Raw genomic sequence first — 20,108 nt, 5'->3', positions numbered from 1 at the left:
ACGTTAACACCACCTCAAAAGAGGCGCTAACAGGAGAACATTTTTTATTTCTCCTTTCTTTTCCGACTTTGCATGTGTGCTGCACTGTGCAGCACACATACAAAGAGGGAAAAGCTTTTAAACTTGTCTAGGCATGGTATTTTGTACAGGAAGAGTACAAAACCGATGCTAGGCTCACAAATTCACCCTATCGTGAATTCAGCTCTGACACTAGGGAGAGGGGAGGAGAGAGCCATATCTCTGAAGATATGGCGCTCTCCTGCCCCCTCCCTGTCATGCAACGCAGTCTCTTTGGATGCTGCGCTGCTTTGCGTGTAGTTTTTACGTCGAGGACCGTCCGGTCTGCCGAAGGCAGAACGGGAAGTCGGAGATTTAATGTTTCTGAGAGTGGCTCTTTAGCCCGCCTCTCTTTTTGCCTCTCCTCCATTGGCTGGCTTCCTAAACGGAGGCCAGCCATTGGAGGAGAGAGCCGTCCCTCCAAATAGGCTCCGTCTTTTTCAGATTCGGGGGCGTGTTCCGTGCTGTTCTTTCCACTTTTTAGCCACGCCCTCTTTAGAACAGCAGGAACACGCCCCCGAATCCGAAAAAGTTTTGGAGCTTCCATCCGCCATTTTTTAGGTATCGTCTGGCCGTGAGGATCTTCTTGCTGTTGTGCACGAGTAAGGTAAGCCATCTTGTTTCTGTGTGTGCGTTTGTGTACATTCACGACCAAGGATGTTATCCAGACTCTTTCCTCTCAGTCTGGAGCCGACTCTTTCCTTCTCCTATTCGTCGAGCCCGTCTCTACAGTACTCTCTCTGATCGGTGTAGCCCTTTAACTTATAGCGCTTTGGAGCCCTATGAGGCGCTGCACAAACACCACCTAAAGTTAGTGGCCAGAAGCGCCGAGTTTTCCTGCATTCCTTGCTCCTTGTTTGCTGCGCTGCTTTGTGCAAGCGCCGCGAAGCATCTGCTACCGCTATATGTCACGCCGTAAACCTAGCGACCTTAATAGGATGTAGGACCTTACCTCCTCGTTACCCCACCCCCCAAGTAATTACTTAATGAGGCCGCCGCGCCTCACAGACACACCCACTCCCCTCCACCCCCCATCACACCTCCTGTTTTAGTTGACACAAGCCCCACCTAGTACAGTTGGCCTGGTCCCAACAGGCGGGAAGGGAGGGGTTAATTAATTAGGTTGAAAACCTTACTCGGAGTAATGCAATTACGTAATTAAAGCAGTAACTATAGGGAAACAGAAGGTTTAGCAAGAGCTGAAACAATGTAGGCTCCCAGGAGCACAACCTTACAACGCACACCATCGAGTAATTAAACCCCTGGCATTGTGTTATTAAGTACGTCACAAGGTACGTGGAAGTATTTATTCCTTTCTTTTCTCCAGCCGGGGTCTCTGCACCCACAACCCTGCACTCACCGCAACTCCCCATCTGCACTTCATCAGGTCAGAAAACGTTGCTCAACAAATCATAACTTACTAAAGTGTTTTGCGTTGGCACCGCTCCTGCCAGACACTTGTAGTAATTACACCGGTGGCTCTCAGCCTGAGGGGTGCAGCAGATGACCTTGGTGTGGGGGCGGGGGTCACTTCTAGCGGTGGGCGGGCCAACAGAGTAACAGGGAGAGCCGAGCCAAGGGTCTGGCTCGGACCGTAGAGCCCGTGCCCGAGCCGAGCTCTGAACCTGCGTTATGCGAACCATGCAGCAAGCATCACGTAAAATATGAGTGGCTAAAGTTCACAAAGTGCATTTCTACATCACGTGGGGTCTTTGGCATTAAAAGGGCACATCATACCACTGTACTGAGAAGTACTCACTAAAGGGATACTTTCGTACAAGTGGTACTCATACTTGAAAGGACTTTCGTACACGATAATGAAGCAGAGACCTTTGCTGAAATAAAGGTGCAAAGTAGTCTATTGTGAAGTGATCATAAACCCTTGGGCACGTGCTCTGTGAAACTGACAACATAGAGCATGGATTCTGCCTATCGACCATACTGTAGTATCGTCCATACAGAAGCAGAACAACGCATCAATCCTTGATGTCAAGAGCTACCCATCTTGTTCTAAACTGATACTGATATATTTTCACAACAAATATCAAACTGCTTTATTGTGTGTTTAATTTTGCACTAGAGGTTCATAAACATTTCATCTCTTTTATATGAAAGAGCACCACTCCAAAGATATAGGTGGTTTATGGGAAGGGTTTTGGTGTGACTACTACTTATTATAAGGAATAACCCCCCCCCCCCCTTCTGTACATTACATTACAAGGCTAATGCAATTCATCTCGGAGATCCATGACCTTATAAAGGAACTCAGCCTTTGGCCTCATTCCTCAATATGGTCACAGAACTCTTGGTGACCCGCAGTATCCTTTTAATGTACAGCAAGGGGTACTTTATTTCATATCTACCTATAACTATGCCAAAGGTTTTAATATTAGAGTCATAAGTCATAAGTCATAAGTCATAAAATTTATATAGCGCACTACATACCCAGAGGGTTTCAAGGCGCTTGGGGAGGGGAGGGGGGTTATTTGTCAAATATCCACGTTTTAAGTTGTTTTCTGAACGCTAGGTGATTCTGGGTGAGGCGAAGGTAAGCGGGGAGTGAGTTCCATGTTTTGGCAGCCAGGTATGAGAAGGATCTGCCTCCAATGGTGGTTTTGTTGATGCGAGGGACAGTGGCGAATGCTTGGCTGGAAGATCGAAGTTGGCGGGAGGGGGTGTAGAAGGACAGTCGAGAGTTGAGGCAATCTGGTCCGATGTCGTAGAGTGATTTGTGTGCGTGGGTAAGCAGTCGGAAAGTGATCCTCTTATTGACGGGTAGCCAGTGGAGGTCTTTAAGGTGACCCGAGATGTGTTCGTTGCGTGGGATGTCTAATATGAGCCTGGCTGAGGCGTTTTGGATTCGTTGTAGTTTCTTCTGTAGTTTGGCGGTGGTACCTGCGTAGAGGGTGTTTCCGTAGTCCAGTCGGCTCGTGACCAGAGCATGGGTGACTGTTTTCCTTGTTTCGGTGGGGATCCAGCGAAATGTTTTTCTGAGCATGCGAAGGATGTTGAAGCAGGATGAGGATACGGCGCTGACTTGTCTGTTCATTGAGAGTGAAGAGTCCAGGATGACGCCAAGGTTCCGTGCGTGGTCTGTCGGGATGGGTGCTTTTCCGAGGGCTTCCGGCCACCAGGAGTCGTCCCAAGCAGAGGGGGATTTACCTAAGATGAGGACTTCTGTTTTGTCTGAGTTCAGTTTCAGACGGCTTTGTTTCATCCATTCGGCGACTTCTTTCATTCCTTCGTGTAGGTTAGTTTTGGCGGTGCTGGTGTCCTTGGTGAGAGAAAGGATCAGTTGAGTGTCATCCGCGTAAGAGATGATGTTGAGGTTGTGTTGGCGGGCGATGGTCGCGAGGGGGCTCATGTATACGTTGAAGAGGGTGGGGCTGAGTGAGGATCCTTGTGGTACGCCGCAGATGATTTCAGAGGCCTCGGACTTGAATGGAGGGAGGCGGACTCTCTGGGTTCTTCCGGAGAGGAACGAGGTGATCCATTCCAGTGCCTTTCCTTGGATTCCGATGTTTTTGAGGCGCTGTAAAAGGGTGCTGTGGCAGACTGTGTCGAAGGCAGCAGAGAGGTCGAGGAGGATGAGGGCGACTGTGTCTCCAATGTCCAGTAGAGTTCGAATGTCGTCTGTTGCTGCGATGAGGGCGGTCTCAGTGCTGTGTTTTGCTCGGAAGCCAGATTGTGAGGAGTCGAGGGATTTGTTGGCTTCGAGGAAGGCGGCGAGCTGGTTGTTGACAGCTTTCTCGATGACTTTGGCCGGGAATGGAAGAAGTGAGATGGGGCGGTAGTTTTTGAGTTCGGTGGGGTCTGCTGTTGGTTTTTTCAGAAGTGCGGTGAGTTCAGCGTGTTTCCAGTCTTCTGGGAAGGTAGCGGAGTTGAAGGAGCAGTTGATGACGTCTCGGAGGTGCGGGGCTATGACGGAGTCTGCTTTGTTGAAGATGTGGTGAGGGCATGGGTCTGTGGGGGATCCAGAGTGGATGGAATTCATCAGGCGGATGGTGTCCTCAGTGGTGATTGGGTTCCAGGCGTTGAGGGTGTTAACGGGGGGAAGATAGTCAGCTGATGGTAGGGTGGGTTGGCTTCCGGGTTGGTTGTCAAAGCTGTTGTGGATGTCAGCAATCTTGTTGTGGAAAAAAGAGGCTAGGGAGTCGCAGAGAGTTTGAGAGGGGGTGATGTCGTTGGAGTTGGCCGAGGGGTTGGAAAATTCCTTGACGATGTTGAAAAGTTCCTTGCTGTTGTGGGCGTTGTTGTCGAGTCGATCCTTGAATGCTGTTTTTTTGGCTTTTCGGATCAGTTGGTGGTGAGTACGGATGGCGTTTTTGAAGGCGTCCTTGTTGCTGGTGGATGAGTCTTTTTTCCAGGCCTTTTCAAGGGAGCGGCATAGTTTCTTGGATTTCTTGAGGTCCTCGTTGAACCATGAGGCCTTCTTGATTTTGTGTAGGCGTTTTTTCAGTGGTGCTAAGGTGTCTGCGGTGTTGGATAACCAAAGGGTGAGGTTGGAGGCGGCTTCGTTGGCGTCAGAAGAGAGGGCTGGGGAGGTTTGAAGGATCGATGAGGAGATCTGTTCCGTGGTGATTTTGTTCCAGTTTCTTTGTAGAGTTGTTTGGAGGTGGATGATGGGTTTCGGCTTGTTGTAGGTGAAGTGGACGCAGCTGTGGTCAGTCCAGAGGAGCTCCGTAGTGTGGTTGAAAGAGACATGGTTGCTAGAGGTGAAGATGGGGTCGAGTGTGTGACCTGCGATGTGGGTGGGGGAAGTGACCAGTTGTTTAAGTCCGAGGTAGGCGAGGTTGTCTAAGAGGGTGGCGGTGTTGCGGTCGTTGATCTTCTCAAGGTGGAAGTTGAGGTCTCCCAGGAGGATGTAGTCTTTGGAGGGGAGCGCGTGTGGGGTGATGAAGTCCGTGATGTCTTCACTGAATCTTGCGCGGGGTCCTGGTGGTCTGTAGAGGAGGGTGCCTCTGAGTGTGGTCTTGGGGTCGATGTGGATCTGGAAGTGGAGGTGTTCGGAGTTGGCGAGGTTGGCGTCAGAGCTGGTTGAGATGTGGATTGATTTCTTGTGGACGATAGCGATTCCTCCTCCTGTTTGGTCGGTGCGGTCTTTGCGTGTAATCTTATAGTCGTCAGGGATAGCGATGGCGATGTCAGGGGCGGAGGAGGCGTTCATCCATGTTTCCGTTAGGAAGGCGACGTCTGGAGAGATGGTGTCTAGTAGGTTCCAAAGGTCAATGGCGTGCCTGTGGACCGAGCGGGTGTTGAGAAGGATGCATTCTAGGTGGTTGGGGTCGGGAATCTGTGGTGTGGTCGGAGCGGAGATGTTGACGGTGCCGCTGAATTTGCAGGAGGGGCAGGAGAACGGTCCATGGGTGCGTCCTGGAGCGGCTTGGATGCAGTAGGGGGCGCGACCGGGGTTAAGGGCTAGGAGGGTGGCGGCATCGTAGGTAACGCGGGGGGGCTGGGCAGTGCGAGGGGCAGGGGGTCTGGCGCTGGGCGCGGTCCAGGCGCGGACGGGCGTAGACGGGCTTACCTTTGGCGCACCTTCGGCGCGGGTTGGGCGCGGACGCTGCGCGTGAACGCTGCGCGCAAGAGCAACTGTCATAAGTGGGAGGGGGAAGGGGCGAGGGAGGAGCAGCTGGGAGGCGGGTGCGTGGTGGAGGGGGCGGGCTCTGGCCAACAACAACAACAACAGCAATGGCGGCTGGGGCGGAAGCGCCGACCGGGTCGGGTGAAACCGATCTAAGAACTACGCGGGCGGCCACACAATGCCAAAGCAGGCACAATGCCAAAGCAGGGAGCAGCTAATGCAGGAGCACAAATACAAATAATGCAGCAAAGGGCAGCAAACACGGGCACACGATCTCGGCAGGACAATACAATGTTTAAAATAAACAATAAGTGCAGCAAAGGACGATAACTATGATCAGCAGCAGGGCTGCGCAACGATACCCAGCTCGAGGCAGGAGAGAGCGGGGGCAGGAGGGAGCGACCGTAACTGACCAAGTCAGGACGGACACAGCGCTACGATGTCCGAAGTGGAGGCTATGTAGTTTAGTGGGAGGGAGGAGCAGCTGGGAGGCGGGTGCGTGGTGGAGGGGGCGGGCTCTGGCCAACAACAACAACAACAGCAATGGCGGCTGGGGCGGAAGCGCCGACCGGGTCGGGTGAAACCGATCTAAGAACTACGCGGGCGGCCACACAATGCCAAAGCAGGCACAATGCCAAAGCAGGGAGCAGCTAATGCAGGAGCACAAATACAAATAATGCAGCAAAGGGCAGCAAACACGGGCACACGATCTCGGCAGGACAATACAATGTTTAAAATAAACAATAAGTGCAGCAAAGGACGATAACTATGATCAGCAGCAGGGCTGCGCAACGATACCCAGCTCGAGGCAGGAGAGAGCGGGGGCAGGAGGGAGCGACCGTAACTGACCAAGTCAGGACGGACACAGCGCTACGATGTCCGAAGTGGAGGCTATGTAGTTTAGTGGGAGGGAGGAGCAGCTGGGAGGCGGGTGCGTGGTGGAGGGGGCGGGCTCTGGCCAACAACAACAACAACAGCAATGGCGGCTGGGGCGGAAGCGCCGACCGGGTCGGGTGAAACCGATCTAAGAACTACGCGGGCGGCCACACAATGCCAAAGCAGGCACAATGCCAAAGCAGGGAGCAGCTAATGCAGGAGCACAAATACAAATAATGCAGCAAAGGGCAGCAAACACGGGCACACGATCTCGGCAGGACAATACAATGTTTAAAATAAACAATAAGTGCAGCAAAGGACGATAACTATGATCAGCAGCAGGGCTGCGCAACGATACCCAGCTCGAGGCAGGAGAGAGCGGGGGCAGGAGGGAGCGACCGTAACTGACCAAGTCAGGACGGACACAGCGCTACGATGTCCGAAGTGGAGGCTATGTAGTTTAGTGGGAGGGAGGAGCAGCTGGGAGGCGGGTGCGTGGTGGAGGGGGCGGGCTCTGGCCAACAACAACAACAACAGCAATGGCGGCTGGGGCGGAAGCGCCGACCGGGTCGGGTGAAACCGATCTAAGAACTACGCGGGCGGCCACACAATGCCAAAGCAGGCACAATGCCAAAGCAGGGAGCAGCTAATGCAGGAGCACAAATACAAATAATGCAGCAAAGGGCAGCAAACACGGGCACACGATCTCGGCAGGACAATACAATGTTTAAAATAAACAATAAGTGCAGCAAAGGACGATAACTATGATCAGCAGCAGGGCTGCGCAACGATACCCAGCTCGAGGCAGGAGAGAGCGGGGGCAGGAGGGAGCGACCGTAACTGACCAAGTCAGGACGGACTTGGACAGGATTAGACAACATAATATGTGAGCCTGTAGCGAATTCCGAAGCATGTAAGGTGTGCTGACCATAATTTTTTTTTTCACATTAAATTTCATTTGGAATGTGATACTGATCACATTTTTTTGCTTTCATAAATTTGATTTTATAGCTAATTTTAATGAAATGCTTAAATGTAAATACATTTTATGGCTGTAATAATATTGTTTTTCTCTTTTTTTTTCCTTTACTGGTTTAATGTATTTTCTCATATATGGTACTGTAATGCTAAGCTGTATTTCTTGACTCTGAAAGGGTAGCCGTCCTATTGGCTTTGCCAGTGCTTGTTGCCAATGCTGAACAGCATCAGCAAAAATGCATAAAATAGTATAATGCAATGTCGAAATAAAGGACAGTGATTTTCTGTGAACCATCTACCTGAATTGTGATTACGTGAGGTCGCATCCTCACTGTGAAAATCAACCTCTTATTCAACAAGCATTTGCAATGCAATAGGTCTCGCATTTATCTCACTACCTCACTCTCTATCTGCCTCACTCTCTCTCACTGCCTCACTCTCTATTTCAATACCTCACTCTCTCTCTCTATCTCACTACCTCACTCTCTCTCTGCTAATGCAATAGGCATCACATATGCAAAAAAAAGCTAATGCCAATAGAAATGACAATGCCATTATATTAGGGATACAAAAATGATTAAAAAAATAATGAGCAATACCAATAGCTCTACCTATAATATTGCCGAGACCATTGCATTGTAAATGCTTGTTTTGAATGTGCCCCTAAGAGTTGGAATGACTATTCCGACCTACAAAGCTTGTTCGCGCCTCTTGCTTGGTGCTGCATGCTTCACACTTCTGCTGATTCCCAGGTTCAGCTGGGTTCTGTGCCTTTTCTGTCCTGGGACCCGATGCTTGGAAATGTCTTATCACTCAGAATGACGTCCTCTCATTTACAGCTCAGAAAAACTTTGTTTTTTTTCTCAGCACCTTCCATAATTTCTTTCCGTAAATTCCTGTTTTAAATTTGGTTAAATTCGAGTACTCGAGCAAGAGACGTGCCATAACATTAGCACATCCATAGACTCAACCGTTTAATACACAGGGCCCAGAGGGGCCCCAGGCCCTAAAGGCACCCAAGGTCATTGTACATCAATGAGATATGTGATAGTCAGAGGCCCCATCACATTTTGTGGGGGGCGGGATCATCATCTTGTATCACCCCATTGGCCACACTCTATCTGGTAGGCGCCAACTGTGATTTTGCGAATCGTAGGCTTTGCGACTGAAAAAGGGTTGACTCGTCCGGGCACCCCGAGTCCCGGGGGTCGGTGCTACCGGATATTTTTGCTGCACGGTGGCTCTGTTTCTGTGCAGCGTCGCCATGTTGGGTGCGGTGCTGAGAAGACGGAAAGATGCGTACGTCCCGGAAACATTCCTCCTCTCAGGAGCAGCTGTGATTGGCTGACGGCAGGGGCACTCACTCTTCTAGTCACCGAAACCTGGGAGTGAGTCTCAGGCCGCACGTCTTGCAGGTATGCCACCGAGCAGGCCTCTCTGGGGACAGATATTTCAGATTTTGTTGTTTTTTAGAGGCACTGCACGGTTTAAGGAATGGAAGGCTGCAGGAATGCGGTCAGGCGGCATTTATAGCGCCGTTCCCATTCTTCACAGCTGGCCGGGCCGGCACCACGCGACCCCGTCGGGGTCAGGAGGTCACTTGATCGGATTGATAACTTACAGGTTTCACACAGTTGCTTGACTACCTCGATACTCCAACCTGCGAGATTATAAGGTTGACGATTTATTTGTAATTTAAGTTCCATATGAAAGTCAATAATAACGAGAGACAGAATGACAGAGCGCAGGAAGATTTAAAGAGTTCTTTTTACACCACAAGAACACACCTCATACCCGTGTAGTTACAGAACAAAAATCTAAAATATGCCCCATGTGTCTAACTTTCTCCGACTTGGAGTGAAACAACATTGCCATACAGCTTGTTTTTCAACACGTATGAGTTATGTGGCGTTTATGTGGTGAAACGTATTCCAAGTTCTCACAGGGTGCGTCTCCCATCGTGTCAGATTTACAAGCAGGATGGGAGGATAGTTTACGGGTTAATGCACGAGCTGCGTAGAACTGTCTGCACCCTGAAAGTCACGGTTTGCAATCTCAGTGATTTGGGGCCATATGTACAAACTATGTTTGCGGTTTCAACTGCAAAACTGCTTCTACATATGTACAAAACACAAATTCTTATTTGGTAACACATTACGGAATCACAATTTGCATTTGCGATTTGGTATTTGGAAGGGGCGTGTTTAGGGCATCCCTTCAAAGTACCAAATCTGAATGGGATGTAAGAATGTTTTGTAAACGAATTACGGTCTTCTGTAACGAAATTAGTGCTCATGTAAAGCGCTGTTATACCCAATGTCTCGGGTCTACGACCAGCTATATAGAACTATATATATATATATATATATATATATATATGGTCGCAAACCATTCATATTTTACCAACTCCCTGAAGGAGGTGGTAACCAATGTGCAAATGGAAAGGGGTCCCTTGGTGACTCCTTCCACTTTGAGAATGGAAAAAAAGCATTTTTTAAGAGCAGCTACTGCTTACTCACAAACAAGCACTGGAAATGCAATAGGCCTCGCCTTTGATTAAGTTAAAGCCATTTGCTTTGCCAATGGTATTCTATAGCAAAGCAAAATGGCTTTAACTTAATGAAAGGCGAGACCTATTGCATTTTTAATGCTTGTTTATATAGCACAGATGTCAACCCGCAGTGAGAAAAATATTCCTCCACTATTGTACCCCATAATTAAACTTTGTGGAATGCTGCATAATTAATGATTTTCCCAATTATAGTTGGCTTAACAAGAGTGGCCACGCTGGAATCCAGATAACAAACAGCAGAGGCGTGTGGAGTGTTGCGCACCTGTGGCCACAGTAAACAACAGGCACACCTTTGGTGCACAGGGACACGTGCTCAAGCGCTTATGGATAAGTGGTCTTGCAGCATAAGACCGGAGTTCGAACCCCAGCTTTGGTAATCGAGCAAACGCCAACCGTGATGCCGGGCATTTTTCTCTATCTCAGAGCAGTGACATATTTACATCCTGGAAATATGTCTACATCAGCAGTACTTTCAGTGTAAGGGTGCAATAGGGATATTTATAGAGCAGCTGACTTTGCAGCTGAAGATCTGAGGTACAGTTTTGGCGCGTAAAGAATCTGAGAACACGGCATTCTCGGCGAATCACTCCATCTCCCCGTGTAAAAACACATGTACTGGAGCAACCGAGGCCATCGAGGGTGGCAAGCCTCAGCAGCTGGCATGGTAGTACTGGAAAGAAGTGCGTAGCTACAGTTAGAGCAGCAGGTGCAGTGACACCGGTGCCAAAGCCATGAGGGGCCATTGAACCCTGTCCCCCCAAACCCCAGCAATAACCAGAGGCTGTACCCGCTATGAATGGCTGTTGCAGTATACTGAAAATGTCATTCACTTTCAGCTAGAAACCCCTTCATTACTGTTTTACTTTTACCAAGCATTTTCTTTTATTCTGCAGCAGTTTGCAGCTACCACGGAACTCAGAACATTAACACCTAAAACTAGCCATGCTGGTTAGTCGCCCTCTAAATAGCTGAAGGCACAAAATAATTTTTGACACATTACTCTAGTAAGGTAGTGTAGTAAAGTTTGTGTACGTTAAAAGACATGCTGTAATGCATTAATGCCCTAGCTCTAATTCTCAAGCACTTAAATGCAAGGCATCACTTAAACGTAAGATAATGTAACAACTCCAATGTAGCAACAAACTTCACACACACAATAATGAACCCTGCTCTCCGTCTCTGTCTCTCATCCCTTCACCATCGTGGTCTCCATTCAACACTGCCGCCCTCTCCCGACCCATTACCCTCCTGCCATCGATCCTGCGGACCCCACGCTCCACATGTCCCCATCCCTCTGCCCCCCACCTCGCTGCCTCTCAGCGCCATCCTTCTGCCCTCTACCACCCTCCTGCTCGCCTCTCACTCCTGACAAGCCAGGGCAGCACCACGACCACGGATGGCACAAGGCAGAAGATGTCAAGGAAGAAACACGCACGCACATGTATGTGACCACAGCACACACAGAAAGGCAATTCAACCACGGGCGCCAATCTAATAACAAAAATAACACACAGAAGAAGAAAACAAGCATTTACAATGCAACGGTCTCGGCATTGTTAAAGTTAGAGCTATTGTCATTGCTCATGACAATGCCGTTTCTTTAACCCCTTCCCCGCTCATGACGGAGCCGCTCCGTCATGAGCCACGGTTGCCGTGTGCTCATGACGGAACGGTTCCGTCATGACACGCCAGTTGGCGGCCGCTCCGCCTACGCGGCGCTGTTTCCCCGCCTGAGCGGGGGGACAACGCAACTGGGCGGAGTCATGACGGAACCGTTCCGTCATGAGCACAGCCCAACCGTGGCTCATGACGGAGCGGCTCCGTCATGAGCACAGCGCCACCGCGCTGCCCCCCCCGCACCCCCCAGCACTGCGGCGGAATGTCCGCCGCAGCGAAGGGGTTAAATGTTTTAAAAACAAAAACATAAACAAAAATAATGTCATGAGCAATGCCAATAGCTCTAACTTTACCAATGCCGAGACCATTGCATTGTAAATGCTTGTTAAATCTCGCGAGCGAGACTGCGCAAGCTAGCCGAGACATAAAAAGACACATAGAAGCACTGTGAGGAGACACACATGGCGACTTAAAGGAATACACGCAGGGGCTGAAATTAGAAACACACAGGGGTTGGAAGGATAAACACACAAGGGCTAAAAATATACTCTCACAGGGGGCGTCAGGATACACGGTGATGGGGACTGGAGCTGAAAGAACACACGGGTCCGAAAAGATACACACTCGGGAATAATGGTAGAAAGAATACACACACAAGGGCTGGGAGAATACACTCACAGGGTCTAAAAGGATACACGGACAGGAGCTGAAAGGATACACACGGGGGCTCCCAGAAGAAAGGATACACACAAGGGCTGAAAGGCTGCACACTCGGTGACTGGAGGTATACACAGACACGGGGGCTGAAAGGTTAAACACTCTAGGACTAAAAGGATAAAGCAAACAGGGTCTGAAATGATGCGCGCAGAGAGGCTGAAAGGATATACACAAAGGTGCTGACAATATACACACAAAGGGGCTGAAATTATACGCACCAAGACAGGTGCTGAAATGAAACACATAGACAGGGACTGCACCAATGCACACCGACGGGGCTTAAAATATGCACACTCGGGCTGAAAGGATGCACACGCGGGGCTCACATACACCTCAGATGGCATCAACAGACGAGACCTTCGGAACGGCAACAGAATTCACACACACAGGCGGATGGATTAACAGTGAGGGAGAAGTATGGCTCGGGCTGAGTGATGGGAAGCACGGGACACCCGGTGTGCAGCACACGCCCCTGTTGCTCAGGGAAGGCCCTGGGAGTGCTACTGAGGGCTCCCCTGATTGCTGCGCTCTGCGGGCTCGCTCTGCTCAGCCCATACTGCCGCTTTAAACACATCCTAGCCTGCTAGGGCTGCCTCCGCCTTCTGCCCCACTGCTGCTGCTGACACCGAGCTGGCTGCAAAGACCAGCGGCGATTACGTGGAGGCTGGGAGCATCTCTGGCGAGGAGGGGGTCCTGCAAAAGGAGCTCGGGACCGGGAATCACTGAGGAGCACCATACCTGGGGCGGGGGCCACACCTGGCGAGGGGGCGGAACCTGGCCTTTACCTGGGGATGGAAACCCACCGGGAAAGCCCTCACACTAAAGATGCTCTCCACTGGGGGAGGGGCGATGCCTGGGGAGGCTAGACAGAAAGGGGTCGACAGATAATTTGGACAGGGTTTCTGATTTTGCTGCAACCCCCGACCAGGTACAGCTTCCACCATGATGGGAGAGCATTATCTGAGGGGAGACACCCCCCCATACGAAAAGAAACTTGTGAACAGCTCTGTAGCACCAAATAACGGGGTCCTTCCGAAAGCGCCCGGGGCAGGATGTGTGGCAGCTGATGAACGTAGCAGCAGTCCTGCTCAGGCTGCCCCGAGCAACAGAGCTGATGAACAGAGCAGTGGCACCCAACGGCAGGCACCCTGCCTGCCCGCATCGCAGCACATGAACAGGGCTACAGCGCTCGACATTCGGCGAACCGCGAAGACTGTCCTGGGAACGGACTGCGGAATCTGACGCGCGCAACAGCTTCGACACCGAGGCCAGAACTGCCGAGGTCTCATCATGCACGTCAGATTGTGAACACACGTCAGATTGTGAACACAGCAGTAGCACCCCACCTAAACACCGGCTCCGTGCTTCCTGATCTCGGTTTTCCAGATAGCTCGGTGTTTTTTTTCGTGTCCTATACTGGATTTACGTGTGGCATTACATGGATTGCCCGAGAGCAGGGGGAGAGGAGGAGCACACCTCTGCCTTTCTCCGAGGCGAATGCCTCGGAGAAAGGCAGCGGCGTTTTCGGATTCGGGGGCGTGTTTTGCTGTTATCTCCTCCAGCCATTGGCGGGAGGAGATAATTAGACTTTCTGCAAAAAACACGCCCCCCGATCCGAAAAGGACGGGGCATGATCGGAGTGACGGGACCTCTTCTCCAATGGCTGGCCAGCATTGAAGAGGCCAGCCAATGGAGAACAGGGGAGAAGAGGGGCGGGTTCAAGCCCCTCTTCTCCAAGTCATTAAATCTCCGACTTCCGGTTCTGCCTTCGGCAGACCAGCGGTCCTCGACCTAAACAAGCTCCAATGGGAATAAATTGCCTTGCACAACACACGAAACTGAAACCAGCAAGCAATGGCCGGGTCACAAGCCTAAAAGTGGTGAAGGCGGGTCTTGTGCAGATGAAGGAGCAGGACTGACAAACAAACGGGAAAGGGGAGCGGCGGGCGAGCGAGAAGGCATCGGACTGCGGGGGGAGGGGGTGCTTAGAGGAACGGGAAGAAATTGCCTTGCAAAACTGAAACGAGCAAGCAGCTGTGTCTCTGAGAGAGACAGAGGGAAGGGTCTGCTCGGGGAGAGAGACAAAGGGAAGGGAAACAAATAGTGCTTACCCAGTAATTAAAGGCCACAGTATGATGCCGCCAGTAAAAGATCAAATCCCGGTGGGTGGGGCCAAAAGGAGACAAGGCGGCAACAAGGAGGGACTAAGAAGCCTCCTTTACAATCAAAAGACAGCGTTTTGCATCTAAGCTGACACTAGCCAATTACAGAGATGGGCGGGGCTTCAACTCTGCCTCCGAGAGCTTTGGAATCTGTATTGATTCCAGGAAGCTCTTGGATGCCGAGAGCAGCGCATGCGCGCTGCTTTCGACAGCCGAAACCTAAAAATGAAACTTCAAAGTTTCTTTTTGAACCCATACCATTTTCTGCTGCATTTATAAGAAGAAAAAATAGAAGATTGCTTTATTAAAAAGCAATCACAGACCTGGTGGTCCGCTGACCTCAGCAGGCCACCATCCCTGTGTTGTCTGCAGTTCCAAATGTGTTGCAAACTGCGACCTTGGCATGGATATATAATGGAACCCTGCATGCATTTCCCACGCATAACCAAAGGGGATGATGGACAGAGTGTTGAACATTGCAAGCACTCACCCCCAGTCAACTGATCTGGGTTTAATCCATCATCATTCTTTAGCTCACTCCACCACCCCAGTTCAGACATGGCCATATGCAAATCAGTCTGAGTATGCCCAGACGTGGGTCCCTTGCTCACTTTGCAACTGGATTCAAGCTAGCCTGGCTGATGACGGCTGATTAGCCAGAAATCGGTCCCAGGATGCTTGTTTCTGGTGCAGGGAAGACATGGCCTGGCAGTTCGGGCTGGACTGTTCCCATAAGGCACAGGGTCAGACTGATTTGCATATGGCCATGTCTGAACTGGGGTGGCGGAGTGAGCTAAAGAATGATGATGGATTAAACCCAGATCAGTTGACTGGGGGTGAGTGCTTGCAATGTTCAACACTCTGTCCATCATCCCCTTTGGTTTTGCTTTGTTCGCCCTAAGTTGGCAGGGTATGCTCAGACGTGGGTCCCTTGCTCACTTTGCCACTGGATTCAAGCTAGCCTGGCTGATGACGGCTGATTAGCAAGAAACCGGTCCCAGGATGCTTGTTTCCAGTCCAGGGAAGACAGGGCTTGGCAGTTCCAGCCGGACTGTTCCCATGAGGCACAGGGTCAGACTGATTTGCATATGGCCATGTCTGAATTGGGGTGGCGGAGTGGAAGGATTAATGATGGATTAAACCCAGATCAGTTGACTGGGGGTGAGTGCTTGCAATGTTCAACACTCCGTCCATCATCCCCTTTGGTTTTACATTTCCCACGCATGCCTTTACCACGCAAGTTGTTACAACGACTTGGCTTAGGAGGGCGCTGGACTTTGGAATAGTATAAATTACTATTCCAACTCCATTCTGCGCAACAGTAGGGAAGGTGTTGGACTGAAAATCCAACGCCAATCCAACAACGCACCCCCTAAAGCAAGTCATTGCAACGACTTGTGTGGTAAAGGAGCACGCGGTAACATCACAGCAGGGTAATGACTGCGGACTAAAGGCAGGTCGGGGTCTGCCTACGAGTAAAAGATGTTTCCCCTACATCATAATAATCATGATGTAGGTCCATTTGCGTATCTGGGATTTATCAAAAAGCAATCACAGGCATGGTGGTCTCCGGGCCCCAATAGTCCACCATCCATGTGATGCCCGCAAATTCCGATCTTATTAATACTGATGAGGTAGATCAATCTACGACCCACTAGGAATAGCTAATTAGAAGTTGTATGTTTTCTCACAAAAGGAAGTGCAATTTCCTAATTGCGTTTCGGTAAGAATCGCAATTTGGAAGTCGCAATTCCTACTTTTTGTGCATCTGACCCTAGTTCGGTAGCAGTGCTTAATATGGGCAGTGGTTGCAGGTGGGCACTGCGAGCTATTTTTCAGGACTGGGGGTTGGTTTTCATCATCAGCCTTTCACCCAGAGCCAGAAAGGCAGAAACATGGAGCACAAAACAGGAATAGAAAGATGAAAAACAGTAACAAAGGGGAAAGCAGAGAATTACAACCGATGTGACAAACTAGACCGAGGGATTAATCTGGGATAGGCTGCTGTTCTAAACACACAACAGAGGGCAGTGCAAATTTGATGCAGTCTTGCACTGAAAGCACACATCTCTCTAAAAATAGGACTTTTTTTTTTAGAACGAAAGCTTAATGAAAACAATTTTTATGGGGCCAGATGTATGTAGGAAATACTTTCTAATGACCAAATAGCACATTTTTTAAATTTGGTCATCTCAAACACCAATGTACAAATGTGTCTTTGACACATTTTACGATTCCCAGTGGGTTGCAAATAGACCTACCTCATTAATATTCATGAGGTAGATCTCGGTTTGTGAACCATTGGGAATTGCAAAAATCACACGGATGGTGGCCTGTTGGGGTCAGCAGACCATCGTGTCTGTGACTGCTTTTCAATAAAGCAATTTTGTTAATTTTTAAATGCTGCCCGTTGTCCAAAAAATAAAAATGAAAAGTTTATTTTCATATCTTATCTCATTTGCGAATGGGTTACCACTTACTTGAAGTAGGTGGTAAATGCAAATGTTTTGTGACCACATTTCGGTTACAAAACATTTACACATACCACTGCAGCTCGGTATTAGGAAGGGACGCCCTAAACACGAACCTTCCTAATACTGAATCGCAAATAGGGCTTTGTACATTAGAAAATCTTGAAGTATATTTAGTTCACTGGTGATTTCTCACTCAGTCCGTATGTGATTGCACAAGTGGTGCAAACCATGGGTCAGATGTACAACGCTTTTTTGAGGTCGCAAAAGGCCTCATTTGTAAAATTATCCGTTTGCAACTGCAAAAAAGCTTTGTGTATCTAGCCCATGGCTTACACCACTTGTGCAATCACATACAGACTGAGTGAGAAATCACCAGTGACCTTAATTTAAACAATTCTTAACTATATTACATAATGAATTTTTGTATCTGCTTCTTACTTTATCTAGTCTGCACTTGAGTATTTCACTTGCATTCCATTTTTTAACTATATCACATTCGACCTTTGGCTGGCCTTACAGGGTATTTTAAATTGCAAAATTGCTTTTTTATTTTAATGTAGCTTGAGCCTGGCCACTAGTCGCTTGAAATAGTAAAATGTTTCATGAAATTAGTTCAAATAAGACCGTTGTTGTCTTTTATAATTATCGCAGCAGATGCTATTTGGAGTTTTCAGTTGCCCTGTTCCTTGTCGCGGGTCGCCATTAAAGCAGTGACCCTGTGGGCGGCCCACAGTGAGACAGGAGTGTCCTGGCAGTGACCGACCTTCTGTGCTGCTGTCCGAGCAGTCGGGCAGGGAGAGAATGTAAGCAGCGCCGTTAACATAAAGATGAGGTAAAGCGCCTTCTGTAGCAGTGAGGCGCTTCCTCCTCCCACACGGTGGGCCTGGGCTTAGCCGCCCACCCCCTGGGCACTGAGGGTTCTGAGGCGAAGCACATCACCCACCAGCCGGGTGAAAGGCCATTGTCTCAGTTCACACCTCATCAACACATCACACATAACAATGTGACCTGAGGGCTGCCCCGGAGGAGGCACTGCCCAGCACCGGCGGATGGAAGCAGCTGACACCATGGAAATCAGGAGCACGTCCATTTCTATGCTTCTTCCTTAACGTGCCTGGGATGAGGGAGGGGCGTGGGTGGCGAGCTTGGGGGAGATGATACTCCCTTTTCTGCAGGTAGTCGGTCTCAGTGAGCTATAATGACGCTGGCACAAAGAATGACCAGAGGCCCCAGACTTTGTGGCAAAAAGAAAACCTCCTGGTGGCATTTTAATGCAACACATACAAATGTGCGGGAGACCCTCCAATAATGTAAACATAACACTCCAAATAAAAACACACAGGTTTACAGGACCTTCGATTACAGCGACCGAGACACTAATGAATATTTAATGAGCTGCAGAGTGCCTGAGCACATCTACTCACAGCACCCCATCGCCATTATGGGGTGCGGGGGAGGGGGGGCATAGCGTTCTTCCTTTGCTGGGTTTACGAACGTTTTTGACTTGAAGGCCCAAACTAAGAAGCCAAGGGGGGCCATGTTTACAAAGGGATTGCCTTGCCCTTGCGTTGCGTCAGGTGACGCAAGCCCTTAACTGGGATTTACTAAGCCACGCAAAGCCACCTTAACTGGTTTAGTAAATCAACGGTAACGCAAGGCGTCGCATTTCGCTGCCTTGCGTTACCTTGTGGCAGGGAGGCGGCCCATGGGTGGAGTGTGGGTGTTCCCACGCAGCCACCCATGGATTTTTGCCCATTCCCAGATTTACAAAAAATTGTAAACTTGGGAATGCATCAAAATGGTACACTGCCCAGACCTAGGCGCTCCGAGGAGAAATATCTTTATTTCTCCTCGTTACTTCATTCTCCTATGTGGGATGCATTCCACATCACACAACGAACAAGCATTGGCAAATCCAATAGGTCTCGCTTATGCAGGAGTTATAATGTTTGTCAATCTGTTTTAGCCATGTTGCACAGCTGCGCGGCTGCTGTGGCGCATGGCTGAAAGTAAAGAATTAACAAGCATTTACAATGCAATGGTCTCGGCATTGTTAAAGTTAGAGCTATTGGCATTGCTCATGACATTATTTTTGTTTATGTTTTTAAAACATTTAAAGAAACGGCATTGTTATTTACAATGTCAATAGCTTAATCTCTCCCAAATGCGAGACCTATTGCATTTGCACCCACACACAGAGCCACACACACAAAGCCACCCACACACACAGAGCCACACACACATAGCCACCTACACAGAGCTATTCACATAGAGCCACCCACACACAAATAGAACCACCCACACAGAGCCACCTACACACACAGTTACCCACACACAGACAGAGCCACCAACGCATAAAGCCACCTACAAAAAAAGCCACCCACACAGAGCCACACACACGTAGAGCTTCCCACACACAATTCATGAGGACACAGTTCCAAATTCAGCAGCTCTGGCCATAGTGCCACATCCTATCCCCCACTGAACACCATACTGCCCCACTGAGAAAAACTCGCACTGCCTTCAACTACAACCCAATTGCTGCCGGCTATAAACACCTGGATGAGGCTCAATTTAAATGACGCAATAGACAAGAGCAATATGCGGCCTACAAAAAAAAGCGACAGCATCCTGGAAAAAGCAAACACTCATAGGGGAATGCAAAATTTAGCAAACCATGTGAAATGCAAGCAGGAACAACATTGTTACCTTAATGCTTTTACACTCACTATTCAGAAATCAGTGAGTGCTTTTGCCTGAAAGGGGCCTTGAATGGTCCCATTTGAACCGGACCTGCAGCAGCGGAGAGCGAGGTTCCATCCTCCAAAGATAAGCCTTGCAGCAAGGAAGAGGCGACACCACGTCCTGACCGTGCACAAAATGGCCGACCCTTCCTTTCGCCCTAGTAATGGAACAAGGGATTATGCGAGTTACGCACACCCCTAATTTGAACCATTGAAAAATGTGGGAAATTGTGAAAAACAAATACAAAAAGATATATAATGTGTAACTTAGATTAGTGGTGCTATTGTGCCAGTTCGGACTCTGGTGTGAATACTAAATCCCTGAAC

At 49.4% G+C, this 20,108-nt stretch overlaps 1 long non-coding RNA gene across 2 annotated transcripts in view; it reads left to right on the top strand.

Moving 5' to 3' along the window:
* Positions 1-600: 600 nt before the first annotated feature.
* LOC146809124 (uncharacterized) overlaps positions 601-20,108 on the top strand; it is a 340,848-nt gene continuing 321,340 nt past the window's right edge. For both annotated transcript variants that reach the window (XR_014966330.1, XR_014966329.1), the window contains exon 1: positions 601-664. This is a non-coding gene — a long non-coding RNA (uncharacterized LOC146809124). The remainder of the gene's footprint in view (positions 665-20,108) is intronic.

The sequence above is a fragment of the Triturus cristatus genome, chromosome 7 (assembly GCF_964204655.1).
Source record: "Triturus cristatus chromosome 7, aTriCri1.1, whole genome shotgun sequence".
In the NCBI taxonomy this organism is placed as follows: domain Eukaryota; kingdom Metazoa; phylum Chordata; class Amphibia; order Caudata; family Salamandridae; genus Triturus; species Triturus cristatus.
Note: the sequence above shows the minus strand (reverse complement) of the source record. Positions and strands in the feature narration are given on the sequence as shown.